The following is an 18,081-nucleotide window of genomic DNA, read 5'->3' on the forward strand; positions in this document are numbered from 1 at the left end:
AGTGAAATTGGACCTCTGTTCTCATTTTTTCCCTCCACTGTGCTGTAATGACTCCATTTACAACTCGGAGATGATGTACAATATGAGAGCAATAGAACGAAGACGTTGTGTCATTACTTAGCTAGAGAAAATGAGTCATGTTATGTACCGTTTTTCTTTTCGTTATACTTACCGAAGAGTCCTTGTTCTTATAGTTTACAAGTACACTTAAACACACGCACACATATATATATATATATGTATATATATATATATATATATATATATATATATATATATATATATATATATATATATATATATATATAAATACATATATATGTGTGTATATAGGGAAGGGAGAGAGAGAGAGAGAGAGAGAGAGAGAGAGAGAGAGAGAGAGAGAGAGAGAGAGAGAGAGAGAGAGTTTATTGGTACAGAGACAAGGTTGCAAGTACGTGATCCTGTACTATTCAGTACAATAAAAGTGAAAACAATGGAGGAGACAGAGAGAGAGAGAGAGAGAGAGAGAGAGAGAGAGAGAGAGAGAGAGAGTTTATTGGTACAGAGAAAAGGTTGCAAGTAAATGTACCTGTACTATTCAGTAGAATAAAAGTGAAAATAATGGAGAGAGAGAGAGAGAGAGAGAGAGAGAGAGAGAGAGAGAGAGAGAGAGAAGGGCCCTGAGTTGCGAATGGCAGGACCAGGGACGTTTATGTCTCCTTTGTGAGATGGTAGCAGCCGCCAGGTAGGAAGGAGCGGAGGCAGCGCAACGCGAGTTTCTAGACAATTGCTGATGGGAGAAATCCTTGATTTCCCGCGAGAGTTCTGCCTTGACGAGAGAGGAGTTTCAACTTAGAAAAAAACAGAGAGAAAAGAAAAGAACTGAAATTATGGCTGTTATTATTTAGGGACGCCTAATGTTCGTAGAAATTAATTTTTTTTCTTTTTTTAGTTGTAACGGTCTTAATTATGCTGGTTTAATTGCATGCCTGTTTTCTTTAGATGATAGGCCATTATAGAGGCCGCTATATTTTCTGTAAACAAAGCAGTGCATTTAATTGTAGGTGATGTGTTTATCTTCTACTGGGATGCTTTGTTTATGGAAGCTAATGATGCAGTAAACACAAGAACAGGCCTCATATTTCAACATGAGGAAAAATAATGATTTTTTCATGTTAAAAATTTCAAATGAAGTGTTACTCACTTTGCTTCCAAAGTTACAAAATTACATCAACTGAAAGTTACAACCACTGAAATAGCCATTCTCTCTTTTTATTAGTATGATACAGCATCCATACTTGCAGATACAGATGATAAATGTACGTACAAACTCACATGACACAAACACACACTATATATATATATATATATATATATATATGTATGTATAAATTATGTAAATTATGTATGTATATATATATATATATATATATATATATATATATATATATATATATATATATATATATATATATATATATATATATATAACATATACACTGAAGTCAAGTGCATCTACTGTGATTTTTAAGCATATATATATATATATATATATATATATATATATGTATATGTATATATATATATATATATATATATATATATATATATATATATATATATATATATATATATATATATATATATATTTTATAAAAAAAGCACCAAATAATTCACAGGAAAACGTGATGTTCAAATGAAATATGCCACAAAGAAACTGAAACACAGAACATGGTTCTGGTCGGTTTTGTGTTTTTATCCACAGAAACAATTTCAAATGGACTGTTAATTAGATGAAATTTACATTTTAGGTTACAGGAAGACACCAAGGCACATACAGTCATACAAACGGTTAACAAGGTTCTGGACACCTGGAAGGAGTATGCGTAGTATTTCTGACAGAGTGAGTGTGCTACTCATAATCTCGTTTTTTGGTATATATATATATATATATATATATATATATATATATATATATATATATATATATATATATATATATATATATATATATATGTATTATATAGTGTATATATATATGTGTGTGTGTGTTTTATATATATATAAATATATATCTATATATATATATATACATATATATATATATATATATATATAATTTATATATATATATATATATATATATATATATATATATATATATATATATATATATATATATATATATATAAATATATTAATATATATACATAAATGGTCAATTATTGTTAGAGACTTGCCTTGCTGATATTTTGCAATTGTCTGCATATCTTATTATCTTCAGGTAGACTTTTATGGAATACTGCATGTCTTTTTTCATTTCTTGTCGACAACTGCTTCTTTGCTTAGTGGCGATGTCCTCAGAACTTAATTGACATTATTGTTTGCAGTTGTTAAACCAAGCCAGTATTTTACCGGAGCGGGTTCTTACTCTAATGGCAGCCTATAATTGAATATTAAATCTCTGTGGAAGAGATAACGATAACTGGGGTGATTAATGGAAACTAAATATGAATGTTGTTGTATGAAAACCCCTTGAAACCTTACTGTTCATACCGGTAGGAGAGCGCTCATCGATCCTATAGTGTAGGAGAAATTGCGAAGATGAAATCACACAAGGAGAAAAATTCCTGAAATTGTGGCAGAAGACCAAGAAGGCTAAATGAAAGAATTTTTTCCTATGAGAAACATTAAGAACTCGAATGAAAATAGCGATTCGAGTTCTGGAAATAGCTAAAGCCGTAGACAGAGCGTAAGTAGTTTAGCTTCGGTCGTCAAGTAGCTATAATGTCGATAAGAGCATAACAGAATTTATAGTTTCAGAAAAAAGTAAAAACTCGAATGAAAATATCTGAGTTCAAGGATTAAGCTTAAGTCCTTGACGGGGGGATAGTTGGGTAGTTCCGGTCATTAAGTAATAAGGAGACCGAAAAGGAAAGCTCAATCTGATGCTATAGAAAGAGAAGAGCCATTGTTCAAAATGAGTAACATCTGATTTAATGCTAAAATCTTCCTCATATGTTCTTCTCACATCTCGAGGCTACGGGATTGCAAAATGGGATCGATAGGCAGATTTGTGGAAAAAACACAAGTTATTGCTTTTGCGAGTTTTCATTCAGACTAGGTAGCAACAGTGGGCTTTGAGAATTTTGACTTCCTCTTGGTCCTTACAAATGATGATGATTTTCTATTAAAGGTTTGATCTTGGTGTCATCCTAAATGCATTTTCTGAAGAGGCAACAGTTGCATAGCAAGTCCGTCCATCAGATGGATGCACTTTGAATTTCAGTAGCAGTGGGAATTATTCTCACTGGTTGGTTTAAGCTAGATTTTGGTGACCGAGGCATAGGGATGGATACAAGGGATCAGGCAAGGAAGAGAATGGGGTAGGAATGGGTTGAATGAGAAGGGAAGATGAAATTGTTAAAGGAAAGGGAGAGGGTAAAGGGTTTCGGTGCTGATGAAAAGTTGTCTGATGTCAGTGTTTTCGTCTTATTCTCTTACGCCTTCTGTGACTGGTTGATCTGCCGAAGTATAGGTCCCGCAGTAAAGATAATCTTCTGTTGACTTGTCGTAGATCGATGGGTTTTCTAGTGATACTATTTTGCTCCAGATATCACTGTCCTCTCTGTCAAAAACAGTTTGGGCTGTGCCCTTCGGTCGGAAGTGAAGACGATCAGCTGTTTGGTTAAATCTCAGCAGCTGAAGTTGTCTCAACTCTGTTGCGCCGGAGAGTGGCAGGCAAGCGGTCAGGTCGTTTTCCAGGGACGTTTACGTATTAAAAATCATGGAAGAATGGGAAACATATTTATATTAAGTAAACACTATAGTTAAATATATAATAGTATTAACAACAGGTCGTGATGTAATACTAACGCCTAATTTTTATAGTTGTTTCCCTCTCCTAATTCAAGGGTCTACGCAGCAAGACTGAATACCGCATGATTGTAAGTCGCTGCTTACGCTTTCCTTAGGGCTACTTACAGGGGCCTGAATAGGTGGCAGAGGTGTGGTTGTAGTGGTGGTCGTAGGTCCTGCTGCCTGAAGTAGGTCTTGGTTTTTGTCAATGCCTGGTTTAGAGATCATTGTTTAATGGTATTTGTTCCATAGCACACAGCTCATCCTTTTGATTTCTGGTCTCGTCCACATCGAGAGCCGGAAACTATATTAACTTTATGGTCATTGTCCTTATTAACTTTATAGTTAATCTGGACCTAAAAGAATCATCAACTAAAGTCGCATTTTCCGAAGATATTAATTTCCTACTGTCAGCTTGTTGGTGAATGCAGCCGTTTTTGCAGTTTTATATTGAAGAATGATAGCCCTATCATAACTACCATTTTTCCCAAAAAATCCCCTTGTCACTAAATGTTACAGTTTTCAAGGAGAAAGCATCTTACATGTACATTTATACATGTGTATTACTAGGGTGCATGACTGGTACTGTATACCTATTCGTACTTTTGGAAAGGCATATCAAAGATAAGCTGTAGAGGTGTCGGAATCTCTGTGACATCGCTTCCTAGAGCCCCTTCCGATAAAAACTTGGCCCCTCTTCTATCCTTTGTCGCTTAGATTCACTGTTCGGGTTTCCTATATGGATTTAGCACATGAAAAAAACAATCATGACTTGAATGCGCTGGTTATGGTGTTTGTTAAAGGTTCAAGAGCACTAAATTCTTGAAAAATTAGAATTATTTAGTTCCAAATCCATGAGGTGAAGGTGCAAATGTGCAAAGATTAATTGTTACATCAGCTGGGCATCTATCAGTTATTTTTTTAAATGAAACTGGCATTCATGATAAATTTTTACCAGACGAAAGAATCTTAAACCCAACCGAGAGACAATCTTCGTCTTATTCGGATCGCAGACTCTCACTTTTTCTATTTTACATACCACCTCTCTCTCTCTCTCTCTCTCTCTCTCTCTCTCTCTCTCTCTCTCTCTCTCTCTATATATATATATATATATATATATATATATATATATATATATATATATATATATATATTATAATGTTCATATAATGTATAAGTGTGTGTTTGTGTTTGTGGACGTGTATGTGCATGCTTGTAACCTATGAATCTGGCCGACTCTGAAGCAGCCATTGTTCTATTACCTGGTGATGGAACAAGATATTCAATATGCATCGAGGAAAAGGTCATCAACAACGTTGTTTTTGTCCGTGGTATAAGATTATAAAGATGCAAAACATGAAATTTTCTAGCATTTTTCTGGCTAGCATTTTCTCTCTATCTCTTTATCTATCAAAAAATTTACCGAGATTTCAGCATGTTTACAATATCACAAGTCAAATTCAAAAATGAAGTTGTGGCATATCTAACGAGCCCAACGTTTGATTTGACTGAGTTTTGCCCTTGTTTTAAAATCTCTTTGAGCCAACATATGAACAAGTCTTCAAGAATCATGTCTCAGTTTAATGATATATATATATATATATATATATATATATATATATATATATATATATATATATATATATATATATATATATATATATATATATACAATACATATACATATATATACACATACATATATATACACATATACATACATACATACATACATACATGTATGTATGTATGCATGTGCGTGTGAGAGAGGGAGGGAGAGAGAGAGAAAGGCAAGGCAATTCAGGAAATGAAAGAATGGAAATGAAGTTGAGTAAAAAAGAAGTAAATGATGAAGCCCCTGAATATGGAGTTGAGAGTCACCTTTTATAATGATCAGAATATTCATTTTCATTCGAGATCAGTTCCTCGGGATCTAAAATGATCTCGGTATTGGAAACATTCCTCTCGTTTCTTTGCACATATGATTTTCCTTTTCATTACAACTTTCATTAAAACTCAAGAATTAATGAACTATTGCACTCAGTATCCGCCCATTTTTAAAATGGATTCATGGAGTGGTGAAATACATGTCAGAAGGCTCAAAGAGTTTGCAAGAAAGAAATATTCATTTTTGGGTTATTCTTGATGGAAACTTATTAAATGTGGAGCATCAACAATTGGCGGTAGTTGATGTTCATGGCAAATGCCACTTATAGACTTTAATTAGAAAACACTTGCACCGTTCCTGTTTTAACAATTCTTCCTTCCAGATTAAGTTTCTGCCTCCGATGGTATTTGTCTGTTTTTAGAATATACTATTAGGCTTCCTAGACTTTCATATCACTGGGATAAGCCACTGTCTAGCTGATCAAAATATAGTATAGTATAAAGTTCTTCAAACTTTCCAATAACTGGGATAGCCTACTCTTTTATGCCTGGTTGATCCTCTCTATCACAGAAAACGCCCAGCTACCAAATCATTAGTGTCCAGAGGTGGGTAACAAACATTCACTGTGATTCTGTGGAGTCAAATTAGCATCCTTTAGTAACACCTTTCACACTGGGATCCATGTTGAACATTTTAACCACCCAAGGCAAGTGGTTAGCTTACCAGGGATGTTGACACGCTTGGCTCTTGCTCTGTCGTTGCCACATTCATACTCTTATCACTAGGGCACTGACAATTCCTCACCTCCTTCCACCCTGCGCCATTCACCTGAATCTTGCTCACTTTCTCCCTTACAGGTCAGGGTATTACCTATTCTAGATTGCCGTAGATAGTGCTAGTATGTTGGCATGTTCTTGCGCTGTATCCCAAAGTGGAGTTGGAAATATCATCATAATGGTAAAGGAGCTTATTCCTGTGGAAGCAACATCTATCAGCCTGTAGGAGGCTGTGACTTGATGACATTTTTCTAGATATTCTTCTAGATAGCCCATGCAAGGAATACAGTTTAGTAACCTCGTACACTGCCAGTGTTTAAGAAAATAAACAAAATATGATACATTAACTAGAAATGCTCTCGTTGTTACTAGTTGCTGTGGTAATAACTCACACCCCGTGCTTTTATTACAAATTTGAAGTGGAAGAAACTGGTTTCATATACTGTATTTATATGGACACACACACACGCACATATGTATATATATTATATATATGTATGTATATATATAATTTATATATATGTAAAATTAATATATATATATATATATATATATATATATATATATATATATATATATGTATGTATGTATGTATGTATGTGTGTGTCTGTATGCTTGTGTGCATGCGGTCGTAAGAGTTCTGAGGGGAAAATTCCCAGCCCAGGGAGAAATAAGGGTTTCATCAGAAGTCTGTCGTTGTTCCGAATGGACCTAAACGACTGACTATATAAGTTTGAGCGAAAAACTTAGTTTTGGAGACCGTCGAGGAAATTGTTGTTGGAAAGATGAAGCCGATTCGACTCGCGTCTGGGAAGACTTTAGTATATAAGAGGATATTGGTTATATCTTTGATGTTTATAAATCTACGAGACCCTGAAGAGAATGCCTTTGAATGGGATGGAATAAATAAGGACACACGTCACAGCATATTCAATGAGTGATATATCTGACGGACAAGTAAGACTATGCATAAATCCTAATTGTATGTAGAGATAAGGGTATGAACGTTTGATTACTTTTTGAAAGAGGGAATATTATAAAAAAAAAAGATAATGTTAAAAGAGAATCTTTTTGGAAAAATATACAATAATTATAAAAGACAAGCTTGAAATTTTTGTACATGAAATAATGTTCTGATGACTGTATATTATAGATAAAATCTCCCTACATTTAAAAGAAATCACAGCTGAAGGAAAAAGCAGAACCAAATAAAATCCCAGAAAATCAGAAAACGGCAGAACGAGAGAGAGAGAGAGAGAGAGAGAGAGAGAGAGAGAGAGAGAGAGAGAGAGAGAGAGAGAGAGAGAGAGAGAGAGAGAGAGAGCGACATTAAAGGGGGAATGGACCCATCTCCCAAAAGGGGCAGAGGAAAAGGAAAGTAACTCATATCTCGAGTTGCAAGACAAAACTTGGGAAATTTATCAGATGGCGAGGCAGGAGGCTTTTATGGAGGAGGGACGGGACCACATAACTATGGAAGTACCTGCTACCACGTTCTATATATACTTTGGAAAGTCAACATGCTATTCTTGTCTCGTCTATAAATATGTTAGAGTCTGTATATATAATGATGAGCTTGCAATTTAACGAAAAACTGTCTTCTCATGATTTAGAACTTGATGAACAGAGCCTATTTTGGTGTTGTGTTTCGAAATTGATTCGATTTTATGAAGTTTAGGCTGTCAAGACAAGCACTGAAGGGGCACTTTCACCCATTCAGGGGTGACAGTGAAAAGAGGGAGTTGGAGGGGCTGGACAGCAAAATCAAGAGATTCAGAAAATAAAGACAATGAAGGATAATATAGGGATCTAAAGGTGCAACTAGAAGAAAACTCCACAGTTAGAGAGGTTGGACAGCAAGACGGAAGAAATGCAGCGGGATGGAGGTCAAGTACAAGGCTAAAAAGTGGCTGCAGAAAGGGGACGAATGGACGCTGCAAAAACCCTTCAGTAATCCCTACAGTGCGCCATATGAGGTGCACTGATGGCAGTACCCCATACGGGTGTGCAGCACTGACGGCAGTACCCAATACGGAAGTGCAGCTTTTTAGAAAGACGGGTGTCAGTAACAACCGGCTGTTCACGTTACTTCTTTTTCGTTAAAACTTTTCCTCTTTTCACATATTCGCATTCTACTCGGTGGAAGACTGTCAGACACGTTTATAACACTGGTTTGTTCCATAAGAATGTATGACTAATACGAGTAGCATCTTTCAGTTATTGCAGCATCTGAAACTGCTGTTATTATTACTGTTATAAATGGCAATACACGAAGCTTTCTTCATTTCTTCCTCTTCTTCTTTACAAGACCTTAGTTTCATACTTTTTGTGACCGCGCAGTTTATCGGTGCTTACGGTGCACTTGCTACCACCGTTCTCTTTGGCAATAATGAATTTGACGATACAAACAGGATTGATGATGGTAATAATTCATGCAGTATGATACAATTTAGAGGATTCAATCAAGTAGCGAGCATTTACCGTAAATTCTGAGCAAATATGGCCTTGGCCATATTAACTCTTTCAAATTTTTTTTCATCATTTTTTAAGCTTTCTTCTTCAACGCTAGCGGTTAAGACTACAATTATTTTCATAATAAAATTCACTACTTAATACATACTGGGTATTATGCCATGTTAAACTGATACCATTTAGCGTACGGTTCACTGCAGTTCCCACAACGAAAGCGAACATACACCTACATGCACAGTAGTCTGGTTTAACAACAATGATAGAATTTCTTTTTTACTTTTTCGTTCGTGTGTGCTCTCTGTCTGCCTGTCTATCTGTCTCTCCTTATACTAACGCTCTCTCTCTATATACCTCTCTTTCTATACTTGTGTTTGTTATAAGGATGTTCACTACCTTCCTTTGTACATAAACCACTCTCACACACCTACAAATGCGCTCGCGCATACACACACGCGAGCGCGCGCGCACACACACACACACACACACACACAAACACGCACATGTATATTAATACCAATAATTCTTTCATATTCAACATCTTTCTGTGTATGGACATCGTCTGTATAAAAAGTTATAATCTCTAAAATTCATCGGTTCCTAACTTCTGGGATACCCACGTATGGTTAGCCAAGCCATACCCTTCCAGTGTTTCGCTAATGTTTTTAAATTATTATTATTATTATTATTATTATTATTATTATTATTATTATCATTATTATTATTATTATTATTATTATTATTATAGGTTCTCTGAGTGACACGCGTATAGTCTTATATTCGTATCTCGATCTCCCCAGGGAATTTCTGTCAGCGTAAAAACCAGTCTTCATTACCATTGACATTTATGCTTCAGCTTCCTGACGGAGAAGCTGGGAGCGAGATTGACTTCTTGTAGGTTATGTTTCCTTAGGAATTAACAAGATGAGAATATCCCTTGCTATTGCAAAAACATACTTTTAAAATAATTGAGCAGTTCCTTGGAAAACGTAAGACTTGAAAACAATATAACTTATCTTCCATTGCATGAAATAAGATTCTAAAATGATTTTTAAGTAAAATGAAGAGGTTGCCTAACAGATAATGTGGAGGAAATTTGATTTACGTAGTTTAGCATGTTCTAATAGCGAGTTTAAATGAAATCTTAAAATTACAACCATAAACAAATAATAATATATTTTGTAGCATGATGATGATGACCGCTTATAACTTGATTCTGGCATAGTTTCACTCTTTTCCAGGCTTTACCTTGCAATGATTACTAGATAGAGCTTAAAACTTGCCAGCCGTGATGGGCCACGATAAGGAACCGAGAGTTCAGAGATACCATCTGTCACAACAGCGCATGTGCACACTCACTCCTCTCCACACCAAGTAAGGAACTCTAAACAGCTATTGAAGGTGCTGATGAAAATAGGGTGAGGCATTTTTAGTAAGAATTTGACTAATAGACTGATATATGGAATGTATGCCGTATGAAAATGTATGTGCACATCTGCAGAGAACGTCAATACTTCCTTCATACAATTCTTCGTTATGGACAATTACTACAGCACAATGTAATCGTATGAGTAAAGATATGAACATGAATTTGTGACCTTTAATCTCACAAAATGGTCTCAGCCATGGCAGAAACATCTGTTAAAACCAGACCCAGCATTTTACCAGAAATATAAAAGGAATCATTAGTGAGTTGTGGATAATCAGAAAATTAACAAAATTACTGAACAGACCTGTCTTGTTGATCAGTAATGGACGAGTCAAGTTAGTTACAGTACGGGTAATTAGCACTTACGTAACTAGAAATTAAAAAATCACTTAAGAACCGTAATTTACGGCAATCCTTCATATTCCAGATACCTCTGGTTACATACAGGAAACCCTGCTCTACAAAGTAGCCTGTGCTTGTACAATGGGGTATTGGCAGACACAGGTAGATTCATCAAACCCTGGAATAGAGATCTTGTTCATGGAAATATGATTTTTTAAAATTGAAAATCGGGTTATATTTGTAGGCTTGGAATAGAATGCTTAGAAAGTTTGGCATGGGATATTAAAAGGAATGACTCTACATTCTGTTTACAGTCAGAGATCAAATCCTTGTCACGAGAGAAAAATATATGCATATAACATAACCTAAATAATATTGACAATGGGAACAGGAACGGTAATTTTCATACCAATAATATCAACATTACCAGTAGAGTTTATAACGACAAAATTTATAGGCCCAATGATATGCGAGTAAATAGTTCTCCATGGCGGAGCCAGAACGCCATCCAAAGCCGATGACTCCACTTCACTTAAGGGAAAGACATTAATGACAGGTTATTAGTAAAAATAAATAATAAAAAGTTAAGAGGAAGAGCTTAATGTGATAATTCAATAAACATCCTTTACTCCTTGATTAGACCTTCCAATGGATCTTTGATATAAAAGATCGAAATAAAGTAAAGTAAGTTCTGTTTTGCCAACAAACTAGAAAACTTTGGCTCAGTATATACTGAACATATTCAGTTTCAAGAACATGGCATAGTATCTAGTCACCAGGTGGTGTGAGGAAACTTGATGGCATCTGAGGCGACCCCGCTGGTACAAACATCGGCATAAATACTTCATGAATGATGCAAAACATAATTGAAAGGAAGGGATGCTGAGTGCCTCCCCACCACGTCCTTACTCCGCTGCACGAGGAACAGGAGGCAAGAGAGAAAACAAGGAATAGAATAAAACGGGAAGGAGGAAAGCAAAGGAAAATCAAGTAAAGATATTATTAGACAGAAAAGAGGTAGGGAAGAAAGACAAGAAGGAAGTTACTGAATGACAGCAGGAGGCGAGGAGAAAAGTCTACGAAAATATTAAGAATGAAATCTGGTTTTAAACTCATAAATAAAGCCGATATCTAAAGATTTAGCATATTGGAGCACTGTTATAATAGCCATAAGACTTGAACACGTAAAATATTACGAAAGGATGAGGTATTGCACGGTAAAATATTTCCGTGCAATACCTCATCCTTTCGTGAGTATGTGCCTGTTTGTGTGCGTTTGTTCCTTCACGTAGGATCTGTGTATGTAATGCCTCTGTTCGTAGGCTAAGGTAGAGTACCTCACTTTGCAAATGAAATCCCTTTAACACGACCCACCATCCCAGTTTTATGCCTTGCCCTAATGCTACTATTGCATTACATGCACTGGACGCAGCAATAATACGAATCCTTTTGTGTTTTTATTCTATTTTTATTTATTTTTTTTTTCATCATGAGCCCCCAAATCAGCTCCACCTCCATAACACCAGTTTGTTTACATCTCGGTACAATGAATGCCCGGATGCGTGACGTCAGGTGTCGGATCTTTTAAATCCCTAGATTTGGAAAAACGATACAAGCAAAACCCCTGGGATTTAGTCAACATTTTGGAGTGATATCCGGAAAGCCCTCCCTAAGCACATTTTGTTCAAAACAGGTGAATGCGTTCCCTTGCATGAGGCAGTGCGAACTGTGGTGCGCTTGGCTGAAAGGTGGGGGACGTATGAATGCTACGACAATGCTACTCTCAAAGGAAAATGATTTCAAGATATTTAAGACTTCAATTGAGGAATCAAAGTTTTCAATACGTATTTTTTTGTTCTGGAATTATCTAACGTGGCCTGTGCGTGTGAGGGATTCGATCCAGGTTTATGGGCAATTGTTAGTGCAGCAGCCATCCTGCTCCTCTTCTCCTCTTACGATATCCTTTCTAGCAGTTCTTCATCTTTTTCCTGTCCTTCTTAATCATGGATCTTTACCACAAGAAAATCTGTTTTTCTCACTCCGGGCTCTTTCCCATTTTCAACGATGCCTTGCTTTTTCTTTCTACTTACTGTTGACATTATTTTTTACGTCTTTTTTTTTTATGCCTGCTTCCCTCTCATTTTCCCCTCTTCCCTCATTTCCACCCTTCCGTCCTCGTGTTCTTCTTCCTCTTCCCTCCCATTCTTCCTCTCCTCGCGTCTCTGCCTCATATACACCCCAACTGCTATATACCCTTATGCAAACCCTTCGCTCTCTCTCATATCTTAGGGTGAGGGTAACGACTGACAATACCCAGATGATTTCCGAGTTTTATCTCAAGTTTTGAGCTGTGTGGAATCCGAGAAAATTCTTGGGTTTTGCGTGAATGTTTAAATGGAAGGCAATGCCACAACGATTTCAACAATTTCTGTAATATCTCGCGTGGAAGGTTAGGCAACGAACGTGGTTTTTCGAAAACAAAGTTTTGTCGCCCGGGAGACGGTCTCATCCTTACTAAGTGGCTGAATGTTTAATCGAGTGCTTTCTGTTATTGCGTCACCAGCCCCCGCTGATCACGTTCATCATGTTTCTATAAATGCTGGTGAAATATACGATATACAACTGCTGCTTCCCCTTCACCATCTGCCCTTTCAATTCTGGCCCGATTATCTCATCACATTCTCTTCCACCTTTCCAATCGTGGATCTTCTTACTTTGCCTTTAGTTCTTCTGTTCTCAGACTTTCAGCATTTTGCACGTGTTACGCAAAAGAAGAATGTCCGAAACTTCCATTCTCATAGCTGCTAATAATATTTAACTCTCGCATTTCACTTCCTGATCCGGGCGTGGTCTAATAATCCCGTTTACTTATAAGTTTTTGTTTCCCTCGACACCACGTTCTGCAACTCTTGTGCTGCCACTCCTTTTACGCGAACCAACACAAATTCTTTCGTTCGTCCTACCTTCATTCATCATTTCACACCCTTCAGTAAATATAACACCATTATTTTCCTGCTTCCATAATAAATACAAACGCCCGTCACACAACCCCCATCACCCGTGCGAGTATAACGTTGCTTTGGGTAACTGTAACATCAATAGTCAACAGAGCCTCTTTAATTTCACATTACCCTCTATGGTCACCTCCGTGTAAAATGCAGAATGAAAATAATTTAAATTCTGTTCAAATTTCTTCTAACTCAACACTATGATGAGTTTAAAGTCCAGCCTCAGTAATTTTTTATATATATATCTTCTGATCCTAAGAATTTAAAAATAAAAAAAATAAAGGATGCTCATTGTTGTCAAGCTCATTATTCAAGCCTGATATGTATGAGTTTCCTAATGCCAAACTTGGACAATCAAATTACAATGAATATTACAATGAGTATACTATATATATATACATATATATATATATATATATATATATATATATATATATATATATATATATATATATATTACTGTATATATACACACATACATATATATATTATATATATACACATATATATATATATATATATATATATATATATATATATATATATATATATATATATATATATATATATATATATATATATATACATTGTAATTTTTACGATTGTCCAAGATTGGCATTAGGAAACTCATACATATCAGGCTTGAATAATGAGCATCATTTATTATTTTTATTTTTAAATTCTTAGGATGCAGAATAAAACTATTCAGAACATTCGTTTATTTTTTCTTTCGTTATTTCTATTCCGTTGTGTCTGCTTTGCCTCACGACAGCGTTGGATGATAGCATTAGGGACGCACTCTAAATTTATTCTTTCATGAGTTTACTGATACGCGAATTTTATTTGCATATCTCATTATTTTCCGGCCTTGTAATAAGGATTTCAAAGAGGCTCCTTCTCGCCATTATCCTGCGCCTCCTTTCTTCCGCTTCTTCAGGCCTTTATGGTTATTCCCATGCTACTATTGGCCTTCTCATGTGCCCTTTCTGGGCGGTTATTTCTTCCATAATCCCAGCATCTTTGCAATGATTATTCTGTCCAATTTTCTTGCTTTTCCGCTCTCTGTCGCTCCACGTCTTTAATCAAACCGTTACTATACTTGTTTTCCTCTCTCTCTCTCTCTCTCTCTCTCTCTCTCTCTCTCTCTCATTACTTCACAAAGGCAGCTACAAGCAAGTACATGGCACGCGAATCTTAAGTTGCATCCAAATGCATGATTTTCCTCCTTACATAGAGCGTATAAGCAGGGCGGTTTATTTCGCCAGTGAATATGTGCCTCAAACATTCTTCTGCTGGGGATGCCAGAGGTATGAGAATCCCGGGGCCGACATTAGATTTCTCTGGAAATCGGATGAGATCCTCAGCTTTGTTTACTCACGTTGGTTCAGCGAGACTCTGCTTATAGAAATGCTCATTTCCTTTCATTTGCTTCTGTAAACCCAATTGTGAGGTTATTTCTGGACTCCCTTCCAAAGTTTTTATGTGGCATAATTTAGGATATATATTAATAGATCTTCAGAATACCTTCAGTTAGTTTATTGAATGTGCTGCACTATTACTCATGTCCACGTTGCAATATGATATTCGATGAGGGCAAATAAGCACCCGCGTAGCATAGGCAAATTTTCTCTTAAAATTGAAGGTTCACTGAGGGAAAACAAGCCAGAGAAATACTTTTTTCTATTAGCAAGCTCTGTATAAGATGGCATTGCATTTCTCATCTAAAAAGCGTTTTATCCCTGCGTAGAGCTTTCCTTTCGATCTCCTGACAACAGTGCATGTACCTAAAAATTATACTTAATAATATTCGAGTATGCACGATTAAAGATATTATCATAATCAAGTATTTCTTTCTAGCTATATTATTGGAAAAACTCAATACCGTTGTGATTGCAAAGACACTTATTGGGTCTGACTCCTCGACAGCTATTGAACACTGTGGTTCTGACTTTGGAATTCTGCATCCACTTTTTTGTTTCTTCTTCTTCCCGCCTCTCTTATGTTCATAAGGAATCTCTGAATTATCATCTGATGGGATATTGTCAATGTTATATTTATACAGAAATATCTATAGCCATATGTATTCATGCTCATACACACACTCATATATATTCACGTATACAAAGGTAGGTTATATATATATATATATATATATATATATATATATATATATATATATATATATATATATATATATATATATATATTAACTTTATCATCATACACAATTGTCCTGTGCATTAGTAGAATTACTAAAAGGACCTCATTCAAACTGGATGGTATCTAATGGAGTATTTATTCAGAAAAAGTTACAAGCTTTTTAGGACAAACAGTCCTCATTATCAAGTATCCGTATAATGACCAGACGCGTAGTCTAGCTGTATTTATATCTGTGTGCTGGGTACTTTAATCCTATAATTGCCTAGCTCCTCCTGTGTGACCCCCACCCCCTCGTGACCTGGCTACTGTGGATTGTAGAAGGCAACAACAACACAATGACAGGGGACACCCGAAACGGCTTTGAAGACAGCATACCAAGAAAAATCGTACACTCCACAGTAGCAAGGAAACGAAGTAAAAACGCAAGAGGACACGGGAAACGAACACCTGGATGAAGAAGCGGGCAGGGAAAGGCCAAGGTCACGAGGGGGTGGGGGTCACACAGGAGGAGCTAGGCAATTATAGGATTAAAATACCCAGCACACAGATATAAATACAGCTGGACTACGCGTCTGGTCATTGTATGGATACTTGATAATGAGGACTGTTTGTCCAAGAAAGCTTTTAAATTTTTCTGAATAAATACTCCATTCGATACCATCCAGTTTGAATGAGGTCCTTTTAGTAATATATATATATATATATATATATATATATATATATATATATATATATATATATATATATATATGTATATGTATGTATGTATACTGTATATATAATTGTAATAGTTACAATGCCCTTTTAACTTCTCGAATTCTTCGTGTTTTTGGATAAGCTTGTCATTACAAAGCCTTAAGATCCAAGGCCAAGAAATATGAAGAAATTATGATGTTTGGTAGTGGGAAACGAACCCGCATCCCATAATCACGACGAGGTCACGTTTCCTACCTAACCACGAGGTCAGGTCTGCAACGTGACCTCATCGTGATTCTGGGACGTGGGTTCGTTTCCCGCTACCGGACATCATAACTTCTTCATATTTCTTGTACTGTACTTGGATCTTAAGGCTTTGTAGTGACAAGCGCATCCAAAAAAGAGCGAAGAATTCGAGAAGTTAAAAGGGCATTGTGGCTATTACAATTTTATATATATATATATATATATATATATATATATATATATATATATATATATATATATATATATATATTATATTATATTATATTATATATATATGTATATATTATATTATATATATATTTATATATCTATATCTATATCTATATATATATATATATATATATATATATATATATATATATATATATATATATATATATATATATATATAATTTATATAAATGGCTGAAGGGTACTAGTATTTTAGTGCAAAGATTATGTGGAAAGGATTGAATGTTACAGGGGAAAAGTTGTGTTATCGAATATAAAATGTCTAGAAATGGAGGAGAAAATGAAACTAAAACACTACTGAGATTTTGAATCTGGTTTTGGTTGTGTGAAGAGTATCAAAAGTAGTAGTGATAGGTGACTTAAGTGGAAATATTGGTGTCAGAGGAGGAGATACTGACATTCATAATATGTTAAAATACTTTTTACAAAGTGAATACCTATTCGTCAGAAACACAAAACATCAGATCAGAAGAAGAGAAGTGTTATACAACAACAATGAAAACAACTAACAGAAATTAAGGATTAAGTAAAATATATTAATTGCAGCTGAAAGCTGAATAGGTGAAATAAATGAAGCCCCAAGAGAAGAGAGAACAAAGGGCGAACAATGCAGAGTAGGCGAAGGGTGACCTCTCCTTTTCGAGAGCCAGCTCGACGCGAACCACACATCTCTCAGTTTCTGCTGCGAATGGCTTCGATTGCCGCCTGGCCTTTGTAGGAAAATTCTCCTGCTAAATACTTCACACCGGGGAGTGAATTTCCGTCGTTCTGGATGTCGGCCATCACTGAACCTCTTACTAAGCGCAATAAAATGTTCGGGAATCGTTCATTTGTTGTCGTTTTGTTTGCGGAGTATTCGGAAGTTTTATTTTCTTATCTTTGATTAATATGTTTGGGATATCATTCTCTCTCTCTCTCTCTCTCTCTCTCTCTGGTAAATCACTTTATTTCTTGCCATATTGATAAAGTTAGCAA

Source organism: Macrobrachium rosenbergii, chromosome 24 (assembly GCF_040412425.1).
Source record: "Macrobrachium rosenbergii isolate ZJJX-2024 chromosome 24, ASM4041242v1, whole genome shotgun sequence".
Lineage (NCBI taxonomy): Eukaryota > Metazoa > Arthropoda > Malacostraca > Decapoda > Palaemonidae > Macrobrachium > Macrobrachium rosenbergii.